Raw genomic sequence first — 8,920 nt, forward strand, 5'->3', positions numbered from 1 at the left:
TTTAGGTTCAATTACCAGAAGGTTATTGTGATTCTTTTGTGTTGCCATGTTACCTTATTTTTTATGTTCTTTGACGTTTTATGTTTCTATTTTTGCAGTTGAAGAAGTAGTTAACTACTGCTTTCAGGAGAGAGACACCTTCTTTTATTCCTGCTAGTGATTTTGAAGCTATGTCAGACATTCTCTTTGCATACCTGTTCCATGGTTCTTGCCTTTTATAGTAGCAGAATTTTTAATCTCGAATGTTTTCTCTGGATCCTACAATGCCCTAGGCTGAGTAATGACAGCCTCTCTTTCGTTTTCCCAAATATGGTGCTAAAGCTCATTTGTTATCTCTTCTAGGCCTAGAAATTTGACCAGCTTTCTACATGTGCTCACTAACCATCTGTCAAAGCCCATTCTAACAATGCCATCTGGAGCACACAGGAGACAGTCATATGGCAGAGGATGTGTGTTGGGGAAATGTGGGTCAGTGGGTATCAATGTGCCAATTTGGGGGATCTATGGGTGAGGCTTTCCCAACATCTTATCAGCAGGCTATTTTATGTATCCTTTTAATGTCTCTAAGTGTCCTGTCTGCTGCTCTCCTTGCTTCTTCCTGTCTCCGCTTCACATAGCTCATGATTCTGTACTCTGGATAGGTTAGAGAGAAATTATCCCCTTTGGCAGCATTCTGCACAGCTGGGAAACCTGAATGCTCACTCACATCCTCACTCTTTCATGGGATAATGAAGATCTCTCTTTTTCTCAAGCTTTGCTATCTGGGTGAGGGGTGACACAGATAAAGATAATTATTTCTCTTTTCCATTCCAGTGCATTCATATTTGTATTCATTTTCATTTCAACGGAGTGTTGGAACTTCTCTCTATACCTGGATATCCACAAAGGCTTTCTTGTCTATGGATGTATTTTTTAGGAACTCCCTGAGTTTGGCTAAGAGGGGCTGGAGCCAGTATACAGATCACTGCAGGGTCCATAGCTAGAACTGAGGTTGTCTGCCTGTTAATAATGCTTGGGTGGGGGACACTCATGCTGGGTCCCTTGGCTTAAGGTGTTAGATTCCACAGCTCCCTAAAAGGCACTTTTATGTTTGGGTCAATGCAGAATTTTTTTCTTTTTACAGTGGAACAAAAATGAAGGATGCCTTATACCACCCTGATGCTGATATGTCTTCCCAAATCTAATTCATTTACATTGAAACCTAATTATTATTAGCAAAGGATTTACTATTGTCATTTTAAAAATTGTATTTTGACTGTTTTGTAGTTCCTTTCTTTCTTCCTGTCATGCTATTTTCACTTTTGATGATTTTTTTGGTAGTGGTATATATTGATTCTTTTCTCTTTTTTTAAAAAAAAAAATCTACTACAAGTTTTTTAGTTGTTATCATGAGGTTTAACTAAAGTGTTTTATAAATATAACGGTCTATTTTAAAGTGATAAATTGAACTATATAAAAACTCTACAATTTAAATTCCACACATTTTGTGTTATTAATGTCACAATTTACATATATATATATATATATATATATATATATATATATATATATATATGTTACTGGTGTATTCAGTAACACATTATTGTAGCTGTAATTATCTTTAACACTTTTTTCTTTTACCTTTTATATCAGAGTTAAAATTGATTTACATACCACCGTGACAGTATTTGAGTATTCTGAATTTGACTACAATTGTGTACCACTTAAAGATGGGGATACTTTCTAAGAAATGTGTTGTTAGGGACCATTGTGTGAACATCATAGATTGTACTTACACAAATCTAGATTGTGTAGCCTACTACACACCTAGGCTCTATGGTATAGCCTATTGCTCCTATGCTATAAGTTGTATAGCATATTAATGTATAAAACAACACAAGATTTAATTAAGCACAAGAGAATGATGCAATCAAAAGACACAGTAAATACAAGATGCATGAAGATGCTGCTGGCATAATACGGCATACTGTTTGACAGCAAACTTTTTTTTATAAGTCAAAAGAGTACTCCTTAAAATAAAATAAAACTATGGTATGGTAAATACATAAACCGTTGACAGCCATTTTTATCATTATCAATTATTATGTAATTTACATAATTGTATGTGTTATACTTTTATATGACTGGCAGGACACTGGGTTTCTTTACACCAGCATCATCACAACCACATAATGTGTTGTACTATGATGTTATTATGGCTACTACCTTGCAATAGGAATTTTTCATTCCATTATAATCTTACAAAACCACTGTCATGTATGCATTTCATAAATGATCGAAAAGTCATTATGCAGCGCATGACTGTATAGTCTTAGCTTTACAGTGAGTTTTATACTTTCACTTGTTGACATGTCAACTTAAAGACATGTCTTTTCATTTCAACTTAAAGAACTCCCTTTAGCATTTCTTGTAAAGCAAGTTTAGTGGTAATGAACTCCCACATCTTTTCTTTATCTGGGAAAATGTTTATCTCTCCTTTATTTTGAAGGATAGCTTTGCTAGGTAAAGTATTCTTGGTTGTCAGTCTTTTTTTTTTTCCTTTGGCATTTTGATATAGTATTTCCTTCTCTCCTGGCCTGTAAGGTTTCTGCTGAAAAATCCACTGATAGCCATATGATAGTTCTCTTGTATGTGAGGAATTTTTCGTGTTGCTGCTTATAAAATTCTTTCTTTGTCTTTGATTTTAGATGGTTTTATTTTAATGTGTCTTGGTGAAGATCTTTTTGGGTTCAGACTTTTAGGGTAAATGTCCAAATCTATCCAGATTTGAGAAGTTCTCCACCAGTTTGTCTTTTTTAAATAAGCATTCTTCCTCATTCTCTTCTTCTCCTTCTAGGATTCAAATTATAAGTAAATTGCTTCTTTTAATAGTATCCCGTAATTAATAGGTTTTCTTCATTCATTTTCATTCTTGTTGTCGTTTCTCTCATAGGATAATGTCAAATATCTTGTAGTTTAGTTCATTGATTTCTTTGCTTCGTTGAGTCTGATGTTGAAGCTGTCTATTGACTTCTTCACTTTAGTCATTGCATTCTTTAACTCCAAGATCCTATTGTTTTAATGGTTTATATTTTTTGTTGAACTTATTTTGTTCATGTATCCTTCTAATTTTGTTTAGTTTTCTGTGTTTTCCTGTTGTTCACCAAATTTCTTTGAGGATTTTTCTGAACATTTTGTCAGACAGTTCATAAATCTCCATTACTTTAGAGATACTATTGGAGCTTTATTAGTTTCCTTTGGTGGTTTCATATTTCCTTATTTATTTGTGATTCATGTGGCCTTGCATTGGTGTCCACAGTGGTAGATTTGGAGCCTCTATCTCTGGGGAAGGGACTGGTGCTTAGTGGTGGACCTGGTGCCAGAATCCATGGTGATGGGCTTGGGTCCTGTGTCCATAAGAACCAGCTGGGATCTCTGGTCCAGAGGAGCCAGCCTGAAGCTGTGTCTGTGGCATTTGGCTTGACAGTGTGGTGTGCCATGAGCCTGGGTCTATGGGAGCTGGCCTAGAGCTTAGGTTTACAAGGACTAACCTGGTGCTGGGGCTGTCCAGGAACCAGCATCCTCAAGATTTGGTCTGGAGGCTGGGTCTTCTGGGGCCTGATATTATGGTAGGCTGAAGGTCAGTGTCCAGAAGAGTCACTCAGGAGGCTTGTTTCATGGGGCACTCTGACTCTGGGGCATATTTTGAGGCTGAATTTCTGGGGCCAGCCTGGCACTGGGGAGAGTCAGGGACCTTGGCCCATGGGAGCCTATCTTATGCTGGTGCATGCCTAGAGTCTAGTCTTGCAAGAGCTGGTCTGGAGGCTGGGTCTTCAAGGACCAGCAAGGTACTAGGACAGGCCAGGAGCCTGGGTCTCTAAGAACTTGTCTGGTACCTGTGGCTTCTGGGTCCATTTTGGCACTTGGGTGGGTCAGGTCTGTGGGTCCTTGGGAGCTGCCTGGAAGCTGGGACTTTGGAGGCCGCCATGGCACTGCTTTGGGCCTGGTGCTGAGGTTCACGGTGAAGTCACATATTGACTTAACTCTCTTCCTCTCACTGGGAGAGTGTCTCTCTCAGTGCTACAGTGACAGGATTTGGGGGAAAGGTAACAGGTATAATGTGAAACTCTTTACTACCCTCTTCAGTTCATCTTTTCTATTTCTGCTCTCCACCCAGGTTCTTTGATCCCTCATCTGCAGTCAGTATCTCATGGGGTGTTGTTCAAATTGATGTTTCTGTTAGGGGAAGAGCACTAGAAACTCCTGTATCATCATATTGCTGATGTGATTACCACCTCAGGCTATTAACATCTGTTAAACTCTGGAGATTGGGAATGGAGATTATTAATTTTATTCGTATATATTTTATGTTGTTTCCTTTGTTTCAATGTCTATTACCTTTGCAAATAAAATATTTGTATATAAAACCTTCAGTCTTTATGATGACATTATAAACAAACAAAAAAATTGATGTATATAGTACAGTAAGATTTAAAAGACATATAATGGATAAATTATTAGTTTCTAGAATATATAAAATACTCACATAATAATACAAAAACACTATCTTGATAGAAAAATGGTCAAATAACAGACAATTCTTAGAAGACATAAAATAAATGGCCAGTAATCGTAATAAATTAAGTTGACTTTATCATTAATCATTGAAATATAATTCAGTATGAGACATCATTTCCCCATCATATTTGCAACAATCAAAAGTCTCCATAACCTTCAATTTTAGGAAGGATGTAGTGAAATATACACTGTCTATGAGACTAAATTTTAATAGTATGTTATCAGCATCAAAACTTTAAAGTGTGTACTCTTTGATACATATTTCTTGTATAGAACCTGTGGAGATACTCCCACATATGAACAAATATACTTCATTGTTTATAATTTTAAAAAGTTGCAAGGATACTAAATGCTTTTTAACAAAAGAACGACTAAATAAATTATTTTGTTATACAATATATCATGAGGTAGTTGAAATATTGGGATAGATAGATCTATTTTTATATAGAAAAATTATTAAGATATTAAGTGGATTAGAAAAAATTACAGAATAGTGTATATGCTATGATCTATTTTACATTCAAAACCTCTTATCTAAAACTATTACAGTACCTTCTTTGTGTACATTTAAATACATAGAAATAGGTCTAGAAAGAATTGATACTTTTGTTTTCTTCTGGAGATAAGATAGCTGAAGAAAGGCAGAAGTTTGGTGGCAAGAGTAATTTTGTCTGTTATTTGGATTATATGCAGTTAAATTATATTCACGCATTGTGTAAATAAATAAATACTGATTTTCTAAAGAATATAAGAATGTGCTGAGGGGTAGTGGGAGCAGAATGGAACCAGTCAACCAATTATAAAAGCCTCAAAAACAAGAAATACAGAGGAAGACATCCCAGCACTTTTCTCTGGGAAAAAAATGCCTAGGGTGATGGAAATATCTGGTCTGTGTGACAGATAAATCTTCATTGTGCAGACAAATATGTCAGGTATAAAACACGAAGCTAGTTATCAGCATCTTATGACTTTAATATTTATGAAGAAATGCTGTAATAATTTCGCTTCCATTGTAATCTTTCTAGGAGGGAAAGTGGGGTGTTATCTTCTTAACAGACATATCTGATTGGTATGATAATTGTGTTTCTCAATATGAATTAATAAATTATCCTTTTCATTTTATATCTTTCAGTCTTGTGATATAATCGGCACAGTTCCATCTCTTGATTTGGATGAATTCTGGGACATGATCAAGATCAGGCTGTAGTCCTCTAAGATTGAAGGCTATGGCCTGGATCATGGTGAACTCACTAAAGGAAATAACACCTGTAAGATGGTCCTGCAGCAACCAATCAATGTTCTCTTTTGTTCACATCCAGTCCTTACTGTATAACTTTAAATTCCTATAAATCCATTAAGAGCCCAATAAATTTTGTCTCTCATTGCTGTGTTAGTTCTCTATGACTACTGTCTAGTAAATTGTGCATTTTCAGTAAATATTTTATAATAATTCCAAATATAAAATATTACTAAAATTAATGTCAAAATATGACCTTCTTCCTACAAATGACCATCCATTAATTCTTTGTAGTGTGACAATATCAGGAAAGTGTGTGTGGGGAGGTTAAATGGTAAAAACTGAAAAAGAATTGTTTCCAGAATATTTTCTTCACTTTTTTATATGGTATTTATCTATATAATCTATGATATCCCTAATTCTACATCTTAACAATTTTCCTGGTCAAGGTAGTTGTTGTGCTTGTTATTTCTAAAATACTGATATTTAATAAATAAGGTATCTTAATTAAAAGCATTAAAAGTTATGGCGAAAAATACAAGGAGAATGGGAAAACCTTAGTCAGCAACCTTCAATAGTTCACGTAGTTCATAGATTGTTCAGACATTAGATGAAAAAAATTAAAGTTAATTTTGGGGGAATCTTTATAGACATTAAATAATATAGTAAAAATACAATAATTAAAACAATGTATTACTTTCATAGACATATACGTAAGTCAGTGTAACAGGATATAAAACCCAGAAATGCATAGAAACTTATCTAAGAATTTAAAAGTGGCATTTCAAATTAGTGGAGAAGGGCTGAATCATTCATTAAATTGTATCAAGAGCATCTAGCTGATCGTATGGGAGAAAAATTAGATCTCCCTCCTTATACCATAAATTTAAGCAGTGATAAAATTCCCTGCCTCTTTTAATTTTTTTTTGTTTAAAGGGTTTTTGTAGAGCAGCTTTAGGTTTACAGAAAAATTCAGTGTAAAGTACACAGTTCCCATATACCTCCTGCCACCATGCATGCATAGACTCCTCCATTATCAACATCACCCACCAGAGTGGTATATTTGTTATAACTGATAAACCTACATTGATCAATTTTAATCATCCGAAGTCCACAGTTTACATTAGGATTCATTGTTGGTGATTTACATTCTATGGGGTTGGACAAATGTATAATGACAAATGTAGATGATTATAGTATTGTACAGAATATTTTCACTACACTAAAAATCATCCGTGTTCCACCTATTCATCCCTTCCTTCCCCTCCCCCAACTACTGGCAACCACTGATCTTTATACTGTCTCCATAGTTTTGCCTTTTCCTGAATATTATGTAGTTGGAATCATACAGTATGTAACCTATTAATATTGCCTTCTTTTACTTAGTAAAACACATTTAAGTTTCCTTCATGTCTTTTCATGTCTCGATATCTCATTTATTTTTAGTAATGAATAATATTCCATTGTATGGATGTACCAGGTATAAATCCATTCACCTATTAAAGGACGACTTATTTGCTTCTAATTTTGAATGATGAATAAAGCTTCTATAAACATCCATGTGCAGATTTTTGTGTGGACATGTTTTCAATTTGGGAGGTAAATACTAAAAAGCACAATTGTTGGACTGTACTCGAAGAGTTGGTTTACTTTTGTAAGAAATCAACAACTATTTCAAAGTGATTATAACATTTTGCATTCCAACCGGTTTCTGTTGCTCAGTATTCTAGCCAGCATTATCTTTTGTCAGAGTTCTGGATTTTGGTCATTCTAATAGGCATGTAGTGGTATCTCATTGTTGCTTGAATTTGTATTTCCCTTATATTTAATGTGAAGCATTTTTTCATATGCTTCTTGGTTGTGTATATCATCATGGTGATGTCTCTGTTAAAGTCTTTGGCTCATTTTTTTAATCAAGTTGTTTATTTTCTTATTGTTGAGTTTTAAGAATCCTTTGTATATTTTTGAATAACTGTCCTTTTACAAATATTTTCTCCCCACCCTGTAGCTTGGCTTCTCATTCTCTTGAAATTGTCTTTTTGCAGAGCAGATTTTTTTTTAACCAAGAATACGTGCATGTATTTTTACACATCAGTTTTTACCCCCAGCTTTATTGAAGTATAATAGACAATTAGTTGCTTATATTTACATTCTACAATTCAATTAGTTTTTTTTAAATTATAGTTAGCATACAATATATATGTTTCAGTTGTACAGCATAGTGATTAGAAATCTGTTTAACTCATGAAGTGGTCAACCCACTAAATCAGGTACCCCTTTCCCCCCTTACATATTTTTACAACATTGTTGACTATTTTCCTTATGCTACACTTTATATATCCATGACTATTTTGTATGTATCCATTGGTTCTTCTTAATCACTTTGCCCTTTTTCACTGTACCCCCTAACTCTCCTCCTGTCTCATAGCCCTAAAAATATTCTCTATGAGTTTATTTCTATTATTATTGTTTTTTTTAAATTTCCTTTAGATACCACATGTACGTGAAATCATGTGGTATTTGTCTTTATATGACTTACTTCATTCAGCGCAATATCCTCTAGGTCCATCAAGACAATATCATCTTCCATCCCCTTCCTTAAGGTCTATGTGTGTCTTTTAATCTGAAGCGAGTCTCTTGAAAGCATATTTAGAGGTCTTGTTTTCTTAACCATTCAGCTTCCCTATCTTTTAGTTGGAGCACTTAACTCTTCCATTTGAGGTATGCAGTTATTATCATTCTTTATTCTTGTTTTTGATAATTTTTTTTTTCTTAAGTCCCTCCAACAATTCCTGTAATACTGGCTTGGTGTTGATGTATTTCTTTAGCTTATTTTGTCTGGGAAGCTCTTTCTCTCTTATTCGACTCTAAATGATAGCTTTGCTGGATAAAGTATTCTTGGTTGTAGATCTTGGGTTTTCAACACTGAATATTTTGTGTCAAGCCCTTCTGTCTTGCAAAGTTTCTTTTGAGAAATCAGCTGCCAGTCTTATGGGTGCTCCCTTGTAGGTAACTAACTGTTTTTCTCTTGCTGCTTTTAAGATTCTCTCTTTGTACTTAACCTTTAGCATTTCAATGATGATGTGTCTTGGTGTGGGCCTCTTTGAGTTCATTTCTGTTGGAATT

The 8,920-nt window shown here is 34.6% G+C and overlaps 1 protein-coding gene across 1 annotated transcript in view; it reads left to right on the top strand.

The window, feature by feature from the left end:
• Positions 1 to 7,354, top strand: part of NBDY (negative regulator of P-body association) — an 88,110-nt gene extending 80,756 nt beyond the window's left edge. Inside the window, exon 3 of the mRNA XM_039851377.1 lies at positions 5,690 to 7,354. The gene's annotated coding sequence lies outside the window, so the exon portion shown is untranslated. The remainder of the gene's footprint in view (positions 1 to 5,689) is intronic.
• The last annotated feature ends 1,566 nt before the right edge of the window (positions 7,355 to 8,920 follow it).

The sequence above is a fragment of the Pteropus medius genome, unplaced genomic scaffold, assembly GCF_902729225.1.
Source record: "Pteropus medius unplaced genomic scaffold, Ma_sr-lr_union100, whole genome shotgun sequence".
Classification (NCBI taxonomy): Eukaryota; Metazoa; Chordata; class Mammalia; order Chiroptera; family Pteropodidae; genus Pteropus; species Pteropus medius.